Source organism: Physeter macrocephalus, chromosome 18 (assembly GCF_002837175.3).
Source record: "Physeter macrocephalus isolate SW-GA chromosome 18, ASM283717v5, whole genome shotgun sequence".
Taxonomy (NCBI): domain Eukaryota; kingdom Metazoa; phylum Chordata; class Mammalia; order Artiodactyla; family Physeteridae; genus Physeter; species Physeter macrocephalus.
Genome location: NC_041231.1, coordinates 88,294,532 through 88,311,650, shown reverse-complemented (window position 1 = coordinate 88,311,650; position 17,119 = coordinate 88,294,532). Strand labels below are relative to the sequence as shown.

The following is a 17,119-nucleotide window of genomic DNA, read 5'->3' as shown; positions in this document are numbered from 1 at the left end:
GGGTCCTCCCGGACCGGGGCACGAACCCGTGTCCCCTGCATCGGCAGGCGGACTCTCAACCACTGCGCCACTAGGGAAGCCCTGGAAAATTTTTTTTAAAGCTTATCTATTTTCCCTTAAATCAATGAAAGATACGGCATTAATCAGTCATTTTCTGGCTCAAATCCATGTCTCTTGTGCTATAAAGGCAAGTCTTATATATCTCTCACTTCTTTCCCCAGTTTGGCTTTGTTTGGCAGTAACTTTTCAAATGATACATCGAACTCCTTCTTGCCAGGGTAACTCTCTATTAGCTGTGGATGGGCTTGTTACATGCAAAGTACTCAGCTAGTACATGTAGAAATGCTTTGTAACCTACAACTCCTTTATAACATATGTCTTATTATTGACTTGACCATGGCTGCTGGCAAGGAAGTTTACTAGAAATCACCCACAGATTCCAGCCAACCCTCCTGCCACCACCTCTTGGTAGGTATGGATGGTACTTTCGGGGTGGTCCTCCTGCTGTCCCTCCTGGATCTCAGCCAGTATCTCATGGCCATCAGGAGCCTGGCTTTACCCACCAACTCTAGGTTCTGGTTGTCCTGCTTAGCATATCACAGCTACTCTCTAACAGGGACTCACTCCTCTGATTCCTGATAGGCAGCCTCTCTTTCTAAATTATTATTATATTAATTAATATATCATTTTATAGCTGTACAATAACAATAGAAACTAACAACTGATTGCTTACTCTTTGTCAAATACTCTCACTTGATCCTCTCAACAACCCTAGGGGGTAGATGTTGTTATTATCCCCATTATACAGATGATAAAACTGAGGCACAGAGAGGCTAAATGACTTGTCCATTCTCAGGCTTGACTCGTCAGAACCCAGGCCTGTTGAAGAGTAGCTCCTGAGCTTTTAGCCATGCTCACTCTATGACTTCTGCTTTAGATTGTTTTCCTTCTCTCCGGCCACTTGTCTAAGTATTTTGAGTCTTCAAAAGCAAGTTCTACTCTGAAGTGACATTTTCATTACGGACTCCAGGCTACATTCTTATGTGCTTTTATAACCCTCCTGATCTGGACCAAATGAAAGATGTCTTCCCTCTCTCTATGGTTTAAGTCCTTTACAGTATATTTTTTTCCTGCTGATTATTTCTTGTGTATTAATCTTGACTTTAAAATTTTATTGTTAGTACTTCTGAGGTGGGGGGGGCACTTTGTATGTTTCTCCTCAATTTTCCAAAATACTTAGCATGGTGGTAAGTGAGCTCATTTGAAAACATTTAAGAAATAGGTATAGAGCCTTTGCGGCAGGCTCTGTTGGTTGGCCGACTGCCCCGTTCATCACTCCCTTGTTCATCTTAGCCTATGGAGTGGTGATTAGCTTAAGAGTGGTTCTCAACCCGGGGTGATTGTGCCCTCCGGGGGACATTTGGCAGTGTCTGGAGACATTTTTGATCATCACAAGTGGGGTTGAGGTGCTAGTTGCATGTGTGGGTAGAGGCCAGGGCTGCAGGTAAACATCCTGTAATACACAGGCTGGTCCTCCACAAGAGAGAGTTATCTGGCCCCAAATGCTAGTAGGGCTGAGGCTGAGAAACCCTGGCCTAGAGAGAGTCACATGATACATTCTGGCCAACTAAATATAAGTGAAAGTCCACTGGGGCTTTCTGTGAAATTTTTGTTTTTCTGAGACAGGAGCTATCCCTTCCTGTTTTCAGCTTCCTCTGTCTTCAACATGGGCTTGAGCCTAGAGGCAGGGCATCCATCTTATGCCCAAGAGGTAACAAACATGAAGATAAAAGTCAACACATCTCCATAACTTTTTCATCTTGTCTGCTGTGTATCCTTCACAGTGATGTAGGGTGAGACATGTCTTTATATGTTTCTTCGTTTACCGCTTGCCCTGCTGCTTGTCCCCCTTCTACAAAATGCTCCTGCTGAGGCTTTTAGTCCAGAAAAGATGCTCCTCTGGCCAGACTTTCCTCCCTGTAAGACTGCTGGGCCAGCCATTCAGTGAATTTGCCCAAGTTGTATTGTCTTTACAAACTTGCTACCTGGGAATCTAGGTAGGGGTGGGGTTTGAAAAACCGGAGATTTGGTTTAACGAGAGGGAATGTTTGGGGCAGCAAGTATAAACCTCATCAAATACCTCAGCTGAAAATATTCTCTGAGTTGAGCACAAGGTCCCAGCATGGAAAGATGTACAGGGTTGTTTTTCCTGGCACTTCTCCCTCTCCAGTATCCCATATGGTAGCTCCCCTAGTTCTTAAAGCCCCCTGGCAGCCATGCCCTTGTCTTGCTGGGCCTGAATCACAGGTGTTGGGTGCTGTTTAATTTTGAGTTAATTGGCCTTATTGCTGTTAGACTTGTGTGGTTTCCTGAATTCATGAATTAGTCATTAAGTTGTGTTTACCAGGCAGGCACCCTGGCAGTCTGTGGTCTGTCCAGCTGACCTTCTTTTAGAAGGATGCTGTTTGTGCAGCCTTTAGTAAACAATAGTGGGAAAAACAGAATTCTCTTTGGGGACCCTTTAACTGCAGTCTTTTCTTCCACCTCTTACCTTTGCAGGTGGTTTTGTGTCTCACTTGAGAATTTTAGTGGTCTTATCTATCAGGGTGGGATGGGAGCTGTGTTCTGAGACTTAACAGAGGCTTTTTGTATTATTTTTGTAGCCACCTGTAAGGGTTGAGGAAAGTCAGTTATTAGATGAATTTTCCCCAGGAGGACTCACCTCTAGAATAAATGAAATAAAGTTAGATAATTGGGATTTCCTTCTGGGGGCCGTTGTTGTCAGGTTCTGTTTCTTTTTTAATACAATTGAGAAAGCACTTGACATTTCAGAGTCACAAATATGTGTCACAAAACTCAACACAGTCTGAAAGTACATAGATATTTATGGTTTATTATTCTAATTAATGTTTAGTAAGCCTTGAGAAGCTGTCATTTACTGTCTATCCTGGGTAGGGGTAAATTTCCCAGCTCAGGGTAAACAACCTGTAATTATGTGGTTAATGAGATAAGAAGCTCTAACTACTTTCTTAAGTTGAAGTGCCTTTCTGACAAGTAGCTGGTAAATGAAATGAAGGCACAAGAATTTCAACTTTACTTGCTAGTGGTGGACTGATGTGGTGTGGTGGGCACATTGTCTTTGATGGTATGTTGTGAATGGTTCACATTTCTAGGTGTGATCATCTCAGAGTTTGAAATCACACACTTTATGATTTATACGAGGGCAGGATGAATCTAGTTAGTTAATTGAGTGGGTTGTAAGCTTTTAACCCCCCAACTTGGACCAACTGGTTTTGTTTATGCAAGGAGTAACCAACAGTGCCTTACATGCACTTAAAAAAAAAAGTTTTGGGTAATAAAAATTAATATTGGTTTTAAATAAAAACCAATTCAGTGCATGGACCAGCCATTTCTGAACTAAATTATGAACACAACTTATGCTGTGTCTTGGCTGTTGCCTTAAAAACATCAGCAGAAAGTGTCATATTGGTTGTAATTTTTCTTCCATGAAATAAGAGATGGGTTTCATTTCTGGGTGAAGCATTGTAATTGTCTTGTAGTTTCATTTCTGGTTAGATTAGATAGACAGTAGAAACAAAGGGGGAATATGAAGGTAGGAGAGGTATTACTTTAATGTGATATGTAGAAAAAATATACAGGGTTTTCTATTTTCTGGGGGTTAGAGCACATGCTAGAGGTAAAAAGAAGTAAAAGTTAGGAAATTAATCAAATAACACATTACCTATAAACATTACAATATTTGCAAAGCGTATCAAAGGCTGTATAAAGTTGGGACATTCAGAGCCAATCTATATGCCTCAGTGATAGTTGGGTCATACGGAGCCATTATTATAGGAAGTGGTGTATCTCTGAAGGAGGTATAAGTAGTCTCTAGCTGCTTATATGAGAAGCCATAGATTGTTTAAGGCCGGTCCCCTATCAAACAGTGGCAATGTGTACCATGCATTTCTGAGAAATAAAGCCAGGAAATGTACAGCAAAACAACGGAACTTAGTATATAAGCAATTTAAGAAATATGACATGAGGAGGGTCCAACGATCTGAACAGCAATCGTGTGAGTCACATGCAATTCATGTATACTGGCATTGTGCTTAGAAATCTCTTAGGATGGCAGTTTTATTATGTGGCCATTGTGACCAAGAATACTGATTGTTTCACCCAGTTTGGGAAGCTAACTGTGAATGTATAATCATGCTAAGTTTGGTTTGTTCTCTGCTGGGTGTGCATTAATTATTGGGATCATGGTTTGTCCTTTTCTGCCAGGGTGCACAGAAAATGCTTCTTGAGTGCCTTAAAGGGAAGGCTCCCTCCTGCTGGGCAGAGGTCTATGAAGGCCGCTGGGGCTAAGACTCTCCCATACTGGCCAGAAAGGGAAGCCAGAAGGACTTGGACTCACTGATTTTTGCTGACACCATTCAGTCCTGCTGCTGGAAGCCTTTAATGAGCTGGCGTTTCAGAACCGTGTGGCAGGGCAGGCTGCTTTCTCAGACACACACAGCTCTGACGGCTGGCTTCCCTTAGCTCACCGAAGCTTTTTCTGCCTGGCCAGGAGGATCTCCTGGCTGACTTGCCACTGGACCTCGGAAGGCAGGAGCATCAGCCATTAGGCTGGCCCAGTGCTCAAGATAAACGTGAAGATACTCAGCGGAGCAAGACCTGGAGGCAGGCACACAGCCTCTCCTCAGTGCAGCGTTTCAGGCATGTGGGTTTCTGTTTGGAATTGGAGAGGAGGTGCTCTGATGATCCAGCAGGCTTCGAGCTCCAGTGGCATACCAATTTTTTTTTTTTTTTTTTCTGTTGCTGGGATTGCCTTCCGTTGAGTATGGAAGCAGAGAAATCGCAACGGGAATCATTTCCTGTGAGTGCCCTGACGTGCACAGTGGGGGAACCAGGAAGCCCACCTGGAGGCTTTAGCTCATTTCTGAAGCCCTGAATCTGGCTCTTCCCTTAGGGTTATTTGGGCCAGTTGTTACTGTGTTTCCCACTGTGTAAATGGAAGGTTTGGCCAAGTCTTGCTGAATGGTTTAGTCTTTTACAAAAACAAAAGCACTTAAAAAAAATTTTTTTTTTAAAATTTTTAATCTTTTTTTGGCCAAGTCTTGCTGAATGGTTTAGTCTTTTACAAAAACAAAAGCACTTAAAAAAAATTTTTTTTTTTTAAATTTTTAATCTTTTTTTTTTTTTTTTTTTTTTTTTTGGTCATGTGGTGTGGCATATGGAATCTTACTAGTTCCCCTACCAGGGACTGAACCCTTTTTTTTAAATGAAAAAAGTTTAGCTTGTTTTTGAACCTGGCTTTATTGACCTAAATAAGCTTACGCAGGTTAAAGGATAAAAGGAAGTGCTTTTGCTGCAGGCAGGCAGGGCCTGTCACTTTGCAGGTGCATCAGTGTCCAAATGGGAACCTCCAGATAAGATACGAGTCAGCCTCCCGGAGAGGTGAGGGGAGCAGAGTGCCACAGTACAGTCATTGTTCATTGTCCTCCCACTTACATTATTCTAATATGATTTTTAAAAAAATTTATTATTTATTTTTGGTTGCATTGGGTCTTTGTTGCTGTGCGCGGGTTTTTTCTAGTTGCGGTGAGTGGGGGCTACACTTCGTTGCGGAGCGCGGGCTTCTCATTGCGGTGGCTTCTCTTGTTGTGGAGCACGGGCTCTAGGTGTGCGGGCTTCAGTAGTTGTGGCACGTGGGCTCAGTAGTTGTGGCTTGTGGGCTCTAGAGCAGAGGCTCAGTAGTTGTGACGCATGGGCTTATTTGCTCCGCGGCATGTGGGATCTTCCCGGACCAGGGCTCGAACCCGTGTCCCCTGCATTGGCAGGCGGGTTCTTAACCATTGCACCACCAGGGAAGCCCGCACTTACATTATTTTAAAAACTGCACAGCATTTAAAATTCTATTAATAGAATACTGGATTAGGGATAGAGTACCTAGGCTTTCCCTCCTTCCATCAGTGTTAAAAGGAATTTAGGAAAATCACTATTTCCTGTGTTCGTGGATGGGGGAGGGAAAGAAACAGACCACTTTTCTCCCTTTGAATTCGGGAAAGAACATCTTGCTGCAAAGAGTGAGAGTATAAAAGATACCTCAGCTCCTTGTAAGAAAACTTTCATGGACCATTAGGGTGTTTCAGTTAGTCGGCAGGCAGATTTAGAAATTTTCTACTGACTTTCTTATCTCTAATTTGTTCGGTTTGTGGGGGCCCGGAGTTCTGGAAGCTCATTGGGATCTCTGCTAAACCGTAGATACTTTGTTGTTGTTGTGTCAATTTCAGCTCAATTACCAGAATACATTTTTTTAACCAGAATACTTAATATTTTTGCCATCATATTTTCTGGGCCAAGAAGAGGAGAAGGCTGAGACAGCCAAGGCAAAAGCTGCTCAAATTATTGTAGCCAAGGGGAGAGATGTGGTCCTGCGATGCTGCAGGGGAGGACCACAGAGAAGGCAGAGTGGAGGGCCAGATTGACATCTGTCAGTTGACATCTTAGTTCATTTGAACTGGAACGATTAGACCTGGCCTTATTCATACTGAGAAATGGATGTGTGTGATAGCTGTATTCCTGTGATGTGGGGATTATTCACTGTGATGGAATATCTAAACCATTTCTCAGTTCTCCACAGCAGCCTTGAAGACCAGGAATGCTTGCGAAGCCAGGTTCTGCCGCTTAAATTGATGTTCTACCTGAAACCCATTTTGTTTTCAGACATGTTGGAAATGTTCCTAAAATGCATGAGTGTGCCTCGGAGTGGAATGCTCAGTGAGTTCACTTTATTATCCTTTGTTGATTGAGACATTTTTCCAGTACATGAGGGGTTCATGATAAGTTCTTCTTTTCCAAATCTTTACATAGATGTGTATAATTGAGTTAATTTCCAAGTGCATATTCCTCAAGTGCTTTGTGTATTTTTTAAAGAGGCTGAATGTTTGTTTCTTTTTCATTCTTCTGATTAATTTCATTCTTTTAAAATTATTCTGATTAATTCCTTTTAATTTTCAAGTTGGTTTATGATTCTTCAAGTTGAGTACGGGTTATTTCTATAAATGGAAATGTGTCATTGTAAACGAGTGTCTCTGGCCTTGAGGGACCTGTGAATTAAATGGAGCTTGATTTTGATACTGTCTGCCTCCCTTTTCTCTTCTTCTGCCCCTCCCTAGGATTCAGGGTCTTCACCTTTCTCTTGCCCTCATCCAAGCCTGATCTCAGAAAACTCTCTGACATTCGAAATTCATTTAAGCTGAAGTCACCTTCATGAAATGACAAATTTAACTCGTTCCCTCTCCCAGGAATAATCACAGTTACAGCTTTTTCCCTTATTTTTGGTATGCAAGGTCCTATATCCCGCTAATCGAATTTCAGGACTTAGAGTTTTTGTTTGTTTGTTTGTTTTTAAAGAAGATGTTGGGGGTAGGAGTTTATTAATTTATTTATTTTGGCTGTGTTGGGTCTTCGTTTCTGTGCGAGGGCTTTCTCTAGTTGCGGCGAGCGGGGGCCACTCTTCATCGCGGTGCGCGGGCCTCTCACTGTCGCGGCCTCTCTTGTTGCGGAGCACAGGCTCCAGAGGTGCAGGCTCAGTAGTTGTGGCTCATGGGCCTAGTTGCTCCGCGGCATGTGGGATCTTCCCAGACCAGGGCTCGAACCCGTGTCCCCTGCATTAGCAGGCAGATTCTCAACCGCTGCGCCACCAGGGAAGCCCTAGGACCTAGAGTTTTGAGTACAGATTTTTTTAGTCTTGAGCTTATTCCTTATAATCATACCATGTGGTAAACTGCTGTTTTAGTTGTGAGTAGCTGCCACTCAGGAGGAGACAAGTTTCTGAGAAATGTTCAGAAACTTCTAGAAAGGAGCACTTTTGTTTTCTCAACTGAGACTTAAAAAACAAAAAACAACATCAGGAAATGCTGCTTCTCCTATGCCTAAAGTTGTCATCCTGGAAATTGTACCTGCATTGAATGTAATTCAGCAAACGTTTATTGATGACCAATTGCATGCAGTTAAAACTACTGCACTAGCTGTAGAAAAACCATCCATTTCTCTTCTAAAGTACATAGAGGGTGAAGAAATTTGGTAGTGAGTAGCTGACCGATGTAGAATGATTTTGAAATTTCTAGACCTTGGGAGTATTTCTCAGGTTGCCAGTAGGTATAATAAAATGGTTTTGTGAATAAGTAAATTTGGAAAAAGCTGAGTTAAATGAAGGGGATTCCCGCCCCTCGCCCCCACTAGAGCTCTCAGAGGGGGAAAATGTATGCAGTATTTCCCACATTTACTTGACCGTGATTTTAAAATTTTGCATTATCATTATAGAATTATTAGTCCCTGAGGGGGACTAGTGTTCCTTGGTTGGAGAACAGTTTGGAAAATGCTGCTCTGGACCATTAAAGTACTTTTTCTCTCTCTTTTTAGAGAGCTCTTTTTTATTAGTGTGTATGTGTTTATTACTCAGAGACAGAAAAAAGGTTCTTTAAATAGTGTGGTAAATGGATTCCTGTCAGTAAGTTTCTCCATTGGTTATATAAAGAGTGTGTGTATTTCACTTGGATATTGGTGAGGTTTTGGAGGGCTGGGGTCCAAAGATGGTGGTGGTGATAACCTCTGTGGCATGAACCCTCACATAGTGTGCTCACTCAGAGATGGAGCTCAGCGTTTCTTCTGGAATCTAAAGCCAGAAGTAGGAACTTGCAGTTGTGGTTTATAGGTGACAGATAACTTGCCCAATATGCCACTTAGGGAGTGTTCATGACATGCCGGCCACTTTTTTTTTTTAAGGTGATGGGATTTTTTTTTAAACACTTATTTGAGATAATTATAGATTCATGTGTAGTTATAAGAAAGGATAGAGACCCTGTATCCCTTGCATCCATTTCCTCAAGTGGTAACATGTTACATATATAACCCTGTTACATCTTCACAATCTAGAAATTAACATTGATACAATCATCAATCTTATTTAGATTTCCAAGGGTTTTACATGTACTTGTGTGTGTGTGTGTTTAGTTCTATGCAGTTTTATCATGTGTGACAATTCATGTGACCACCATAATCAAGATACCGAGCAGCTCCATTCCAAGGATCCCTCGTGGTCCCCTTTTATAATCATAGCCAACTTTCTCTCTATCCCCTTGCCCTTAGCCCCGACAACCACTCAATCTGTTCTCCTCCTCTGTAATTTTGTCATTTCACGCGTGCTCTGTAAATAGAATCACACAATAATAACCTTTGGCGATTGGCCTTTCTACATGCTGTCCCCTTTTAATTCACTGCTTCCAATCTTTGCAACCACCTAGCACTGTAGGGATTATGAATCCTCTCCCCCAGATGAGGAAGCGAAGGCTCGCAAAGGTAAAGTGGCACAGCCACGGCCACACAGCTAGAGGAGCACAGAGGGGCCCAGGTGTGCCTGACTCTTAGTCCTGGCGCCTCTCGCTCCGCCCTTGACCTCACTCTGGACTCTGGGGATTCACATTCTGTTCTTTTACATACTCAGTTCTCCTTTTCCTTCCCCTGTATTCAAAATTAGAGTTCTTGGCTTTTTTTCTTTTTTTTAAAATTGTAACTTTTAAGAAAGCAAGTTGGATCACATTATTATTTTGCAAGTGCAGAGATGGGTATTTTTCCCCCTCCAGCTCTGCTTTGAGCTTAATTCCATTTTTGGAGATTTTTTTGCTGACCTCTCACTACCTTGACACCGGAGCACAAATGAGAAGGATGTTGTGGTATTAGGGGATAAAGGTAGAGATTCCTGCACGCCTTTCCTTGAATCCATATGTAGGCATCTTTGACTTACAGCATATCTGAGTGCTGTACTAGCTTTGGTTGCTGTGGTGCTAAACATACTCCCAGGGCCCTTGGGACGTAACTCACCGCAAACAAGAAGCTGTAAGTGCGTGCAGGGATGGGGGAAAGCAAAACACATACATTTCTATGAATCACAGTCATGTCAAAGGCTATATATATTTAAGAGAAAACTCCAGAACTGTAAACAGTGAAGCCTTTTGAAATCTCTGTGTGGGATACAGTCTTTAACAAGATTATGGAACAGTTAGCCAAATCCAGATTTTTGTTGATCACTGAACCCAGCAGGCATGCTCCTCCTTCAGGGTCTTTGAACTAGCTGCTCCCTGTGCCTGGAAATCTCTTTTCCAGGATTCCACCTGGCTGGGCTCCTTCCCTCAACTTCTTCAAGTCTCTGAACAATGTTACTTTTTCCCTGTAGTCTTCCCTGATATTTAAAGTTATAACACCCCCCACCCCATTCTCCTTATTTGATTTATTTTTCTCCATCACACTTTGATCACCATCTAACATGCCCTATGTCTTTTTTTTTTTTTTTTTTTTTTCCGGGTCGGGGGCCCCCCACTGCTGTGGCCTCTCCCGTTGCGGCCATGGCTCACGGGCCCAGCCGCTCTGCGGCGTGTGGGATCTTCCGAGACCGGGGCACGAACCCATGTCCCCTGCATCGGCAGGCGGATTCTCAACCACTGCGCCACCAGGGAAGCCCCTGTGTCTTATTTATGTGACTGTATTGTTTTCCCCCGGTAGAACATGAGCCTCCAAAAGGCAGGAATTTTTGCCTATTTCATCCATTGCGGTATCCCCAGTATGTTAGAATAGTGCCTGGCACATATTAGATAATGGATATTATTCAAATAAATGTTTTCAAGAGTAAAGATTTGTTTGAATTAAGTTGTAGAACACAATAGAATAATCATGTCAGCACAGGTCTTCTCCTGGTAAAGATGCTGATTTAAAAATGTTGAGTCAGTTTACTACAAGTGTATACTTTTCTTGCCTACGCAGAAAATGTTCCCAGCAGTGACTTTTCTGTTGGAAAATGATCGACTTTGGGGGAACTCTTTCAGATGTAAAGGATATTAACCAGCCCATCTAGATAATTGAACCTTGCAAACTATCCTAGAAATGTTTACCCTTCTGCCAAATTGAAGCATGACTTCAGTGTTTGCACAACCACCTGTGCAATTACTCACATTAGCATTCCAGCATGTATTTGGTGAGCTACCCTCTTCAATTTTGCAATGAAAGTATTCGCACATGTTGGCTGCTACTGTGTAAATTGGTTTCCCTCATACGTTCTGGAAGCTTGTGTCACTGTTTTGATCTGGGGGGTGTGGTCCAGTGCTGTAGAGCATTTGCTTTCTAGGTGAAAGGAGAATCCATGATGGAAGTAAACTATTGGTTTAAATTTTTCTTTGGGGGCTGTTTTTGTTAGTGCAAAGAATGGAAAAAGACTAAGTATTGCTCTAGGGATACTTTATGTAATATATGCTCTGGTTGAAAAAAATACAGTGTTGTCTGTACAACAGCATTGTAGGGTAGGGTGGAATTGGAAGCTTCCGGGCTGGATGAAGGTCTGGTTTCCCTGGGAGTGATTGAGTGGTTTGGGGAGCAAGGTTTGGAGGGTGGCAGCAGCTGAGGAGCAGGAAGGGGGTGTGCTGTAGCTGGAAAAGGCCTCCTAAGGGAGAGCTAGTACCCCCTCTCCCACCGGTGCCCGCAGGACTTCCAGCTCTCTGTGGTGTGGCTATGTGGGTGCTTCCTGTTACTTGGCCCTATATGAGTTAAGAATGCCTGGAGAAAACAGAAACACCAATTCGAAAAGACACATGCACCCCAACGTTCATAGCACCATTACTGACAATTGCCAAGATATGGAAGCAACTTAAGTGCCCATCAACAGATGAGTGGATAAAGAAGATGTAGTATATATACACAATGGAACATTACTCAGCCATAAAAAAGACTGAAATAATGCCATTTGCAGCAACATGGGTAGACCCAGAGATTATCATACTAAGTGAAGTAAGTCAGATAAAGACAAATATTGTATGTTTTCACTTATATGTGAAATCTAAAAAACAAAACAGAAACAGACTCACCGGTACAAAACCAGTGGTTACCAGAGGGGAGAAGTGTGGGGAGAGGGGCAAGATAGGGGAAGGGGATTAAGAGGTATAAAATAAATAAGTTACAAGGATGTAAGGTACAGCACAGGGAACGTAGTCAATATTTTATAATAACTTTGTATGAAGTCTAATCTATAAAAATATCGAATTACTATGTTTGCGCATCTGAAACTAATATAATGCTGTGAGTCACCTGTACTTCAATTAAAGAAAAAAAGTGCCAGAAGGAGAAAGCTTGGAGAGGGAAGAGTTAAGGGAGAACGTTAAGGCAGCAAGAAAGTAATTCATTTTTTTTGAGACAGGCCCCACGTGTGAACACTTGGCTCCCAAACAACTCACACTTTCCTTCATTATCCACACACACCCCCAAACCACCTTTCATGTACCGGATTCTGACTTTTCTATGTCAGCTGAACGTTAAAGAAAATTCTGTGTACAGCTGTGAGGGAAGTGCGGCGAGTTCAATCATTCAGTATGCTGAAAGCAAAGAATCCTGATGTTCGTTCGAGCTGACTGGGACACCTTCTCTTTGTTAGTAAAGTTACTGCTAAATTTAAATAACTAATAGAGGTCAGACACCACTTAATCAATTTCTGAGCCTAGTCAGCTAGCTGTCCTTTTCCCAAGGGAAATAAGCTCCGTTGAGTTACTTAAATCACACTTTTCCCATTTCTTGAAATCATTTCCATTATCCTGCCCTAGAAAAAGTAGGCGGCTGCAGAAAGAAGGTTGAGACAGAAGTATAAAGCCATTTGCATTAAATGAGCTTACTACAGCACTCTGAGCTCCTTGAGCAGACAGGTAACACCTCCTAATAAGCACCAGCTGCATACAGATCAAGGTTTTTCTAATGAAGCTGAAGGTGGGCAGTCAGTTTGGGGAGACAAAACAGACATGAGAATCTCACAGGACACCCAGTGCAAAATGACTTGGCATAACCAACAGCACAAGAACTATCTGATAATCTGTGAATCTTCCCACTGAAGTGTGTGAATTGGGCAGTCTTTTAAGTCCTCTCTCTGCCCGCCCTTCAGAAATGGCCCAAATGTCTAGATGTGAAATTAATGAGACTTCTGCATGTCTGCAACCTTACTTCACAAATGTATATCATTGTCCCTTGTCCTAGGCTCATGTTTCTCGATCCAAATTTTGAATCAGCCAAAATGCTTGTATGGACCAATATGTCATTTAGAATGGTACAGTTATTGATTTACAGTAAGGAATTATAATGAAGCGTTCTTTTAGGAGGGTTTTGTTTTTTTGCCATTTTAGCAAGAAAAATTTCATATGGTCCTATTTGCCAGTCATTTTGGCTGAGTTTTAAAAACCTTTACGTGATTGGATTACACATTCTTTCTATCTTTGCTCTAATGGGTGAGTTTAAGTAGTCAAGTTTATCTGAATTTTTAGGAGTCTCTTCTTAGGCTCAAATGACTAAGTCTGGTGTCCATATAGGGCCTTCGTTAAAGGCTGGATTTAAATACTGGGTGGATCTGTCTTGGACCCTGTTCTAGGGAACTCCTCTTGTAAGTCCCAGATGGGGGAGCTCACTATAAGCTGGTTTTACCTGTGAGCCTGGCCCCGGGCGTAGATGCCATTAGAGCAACGCTTAGTGTCTTGGGTTTTAGTTTTATTCTCAATCCATTGGTCATACTTGCAGTCTACTTAACAGTTGAATGTACTGCTGTATTTTGATTTTTTTTTTTCAAGTTAGTTCAGAAATTACCACAGCTGCTTCTCAGTTACTCAGATGCTTAAGACTCCTGTTTCCATGCTGCTCGGCTGCTGCGGTTCTATTAACACCACAGCTGTCTGGGTGTAGCTTCTACCCTCACCCCATCCCATCTGCCACCTCTCACTACTTCCTCACTTGCTATGCTTCTAGGTGGCAAATTCCCAAATAAGCTTCTGACTTCTCACCCTTACGGGCCTTAGGTTCATAGTAGCTTCTTTCACTGGGAGCACTTTCTTCAGGTGGGACCCTACCCTGGGCTACTGCTGCCCCTCAAGGGCCTGCTTTGTATGGTAAGTGTTGATTCTTCCCCTTCCTTGACTTGGAAACTTTTGCAAGGAAACTGAAAGGTGCTTTCAGATTAAGCAGCTGTGGAGTGCCCCGCCCCACCCCCCGGCTGCCGTCCACTTGTTTTTAAAGTTCAAAATCTTATTGGAAAATAGGAGGGTTGCAGTCAAGGTTTCATCCATCTATGAAGGATGTCGCTTACCTTGGATTCCCTTCTTCCTAAAGGTGTTTCCAGTCTTGGCCTGTTTCCATATGGGTAGCGTCCACAGGGAGCTGGTTTTCCTTGCCACCTCTTTTAAAGCTTATCAGACTCTCTCTCCAGTGCTCCCCCAGCAAGCTGTTATAGTAAGCAGAAAAACAAGCCCATTGAACTAAGAAACCAACGCCGAGTTTCTCTCTCCCTGCCAACCTCAGTAGAAAACAGTGACAAAGTATGTATGCATATAATTACATGATGCATATAATTAAACACTTGAAACCAGCTTGATAGGGGACCTTCTTAATGCTTTTCTAAGTATGGAATTTTCATTTCAGAATGGGGAGCTGGATGCCTGCGTTTTATTTAATCCCTCATCTCACTGGGAGTAGGAGGGAACAGGTAAAGGAGAGGAGAGTCTTCATTTTGACCACAGCTCCAAGGTTCCGTAAGAGTCATTTTGCTACCTATAGAGTAGACTAGAACAGACCTACTCTCCTGTAACTGGGTTTATTTTTGAGGGTGTGTAGTCTGATGAGGAGCTCAGTCGTCAAAGATAAAGCCATGCATGGCCCGGCTGTTCAAAAGAAGCATGGAAAGTAATTGTAAGCTGTTTGTGTGATATGCTTGCTCATAGGAATGAAAAATAGGGATATTCGGTATTTTGTACCATCCCAATGGAGTCTTGTAGTCACTCTGTGTGGGATGGTAGAGCACTAGGAGATTTGTCTGCCTCAAAGCTCTCCCACTCTGGGGGCTGTTCTAAGTAAGAAGTGGAAAGACCAAAGGGTAGCTAGGGGTTGAACTAGAGTTTTGGTCTACGAAGCAAGTTTCATTGAGTACCTTCTGGGTGAGAGCTAGAGTATCATTTAAGGACATTGGCCTTGGAATCACAGCCCCCAGTCAGAATCCTGGCTCAGCCACTTGGTAGCTGTGTGGCCTCCAGCAAATTTACCATTTTTGTCTTAGCTTCCTCACCTATGAAACTGGAAAATGGTGGTAATGCCTGCTCATAGGATTATTTTGAGAGTTAAATAAGATGACGCCCACAGAGCGTTTAGCACGGGGCCTCACTCACTGAGGGCTATTTGTTGTTAGTGTCACTACTGACTTGTGTATGGAAAAAATACATAATGCGAGCCCAGTGAGGGCACGAGACACATGTATAGTTTTAGGAAAGAGAGAGGGACTGTCAGCCTGCTGTGATGTGGATGGGAGAGACTTTACGGAGGGGCTGGGATTGGGGCCGCCGTGTTGTACAACTCCGGGAGCAACCTTCACACTACCGTCTTTGTGAATGGGTCCCTCTGACTGGTACAGGTGCACTGGTTGGGATTTTGAATGGGACCATGAAGGATAGGTGGCATTTGGATGCACGGAAGAGGGATGAGGGTAGACTTGGTAGGAATAAACAAGGTTCTTTCAGAGGAAGGTGAGGCCTCCCAGCTGGCAGGAGAGCTGTTTGCACTGAGGATGAGTAGGCAGGCTTTGAGGCGCATGGTGGTTCCGGGAATTTGCTGCTTTCCAGTTACAGAAAGCTGGGTGGAGTGAACCTTCTGGTGTAATGGATGCAGGTCAGGGTGAAATGCGTGTGTTCTCTTCACACTGTCTTCACTGAGAGTTCCTTGTGTATGGCTAGGATTGCATATTCCCCGGAAGGCACTTTGCTGTGATAGCCTTTTAGTCTGGATAAGCCAGCGTATCCAAACAAAACACTCCCTTATTTTCTCTCCAATTAAAAAATTTCTTCTTTAACATCACTCAGACCTCTTTCTCTTAAATACCACATCTGCTCCATCTGTGAAGAGACGAAGGTGTTGTGTGCCTTGTCCCCTGCTTCAATTGGTATATAGCCTTAAATTTCTTCTTAACTTCTCTATGCGGTTTTTCCTTTCCTCTTCTTACCTCTGTGAAATTTATTCTGCTCTCTATGGGCTCTCAAAGGCTTTAAGAAAACCATGGCATAAGTTAGGTGGCAAGAAAAAAATTTCCTTATCATTAGGCTTCTGTTTTTTTTTTTTTCTCGAGGCATGTCTTTGGTAGATTTCAATTTTGAGGATATAATAAAAACCATAGTGGCCAGAAGTAAATAGCATATTCAGTTAACTTGTAAATAACTTTAGCTCAGTAAACCTTCCAGCTATTTTAAACGACACATTTTATTGGATATTAAGTATTACATGATGACCAGTAAAGCAGGGTCAGCGAACTTTTCCTATAGAGGGCCAGATAGCAAATATTTTAGGCTTGCAGGTCAGTTCTCTGTGGCAAGTCCTCAACTCTGCCTTTGTAGTATGAAAGCAGCTATGGACAACAGATGAATAGTTGCATATAGCTTTTTGCAATAAAACTTTATTTATAAAAATGGATAGCAGACTGCTTCAGAGTCAGATTTGGTCCACTAACCCTGCCCTAAAGGAAAGAGATTTTGTTGGATTGGAAAGGTAAGCGGAAAATTAAAAGTAGGTAAATCACAACGTTTTCAGATAATTAATTCCACCAAAAGCTTGAAAAAAATTTTCTCCTATTGTTTGGATTAAACTTCATGTTTAATAATGGGTTTGTGAATAAACCCCAAACATCTTTATCTATAGTTTTTTTTTGAATCTAGGATCTAAGGTTCAAAACAAGCCTCTCTTTATTAAGCAACCATTTATTGTTTTCTTTGTACCAGACACTGTGTAGGTCATTGGAAATTCACAAATGATTTAGGCACAAACCTTTCCTCTAGGGAGCCACAGTCTAGACAGTGCATCGTTGTTGCCAAATAAGGGCCCATGCCTTGGACCGCATCAAATTTACGGCTCAGTGTACCAAGGAACCTGCATCGAAAAAGAGACTTTTTTGCGGGGGACACTCATCTTTTCTTTCTCTGTTGTATATCCACTTGGGACTTCTGTATCTCTTTATTTGTGTGTTGTAAGAAAAAGTCTGCTCAAGGAATTTACAAGTGGTGAA

General features: G+C 42.4%; 2 protein-coding genes across 4 annotated transcripts in view; one reads left to right on the top strand and one right to left on the bottom strand.

Annotated features, from left to right (window-relative positions):
- CARMIL1 (capping protein regulator and myosin 1 linker 1) overlaps positions 1-17,119 on the top strand; it is a 333,351-nt gene that overhangs the window by 72,979 nt on the left and 243,253 nt on the right. The window lies entirely within an intron of this gene.
- Positions 1-17,119, bottom strand: part of LOC102977564 (cytidine monophosphate-N-acetylneuraminic acid hydroxylase) — a 295,804-nt gene that overhangs the window by 259,271 nt on the left and 19,414 nt on the right. For all 3 annotated transcript variants that reach the window (XM_028479285.2, XM_028479288.2, XM_055080222.1), the window contains exon 2: positions 14,168-14,302. The gene's annotated coding sequence lies outside the window, so the exon portion shown is untranslated. The remainder of the gene's footprint in view (positions 1-14,167; positions 14,303-17,119) is intronic.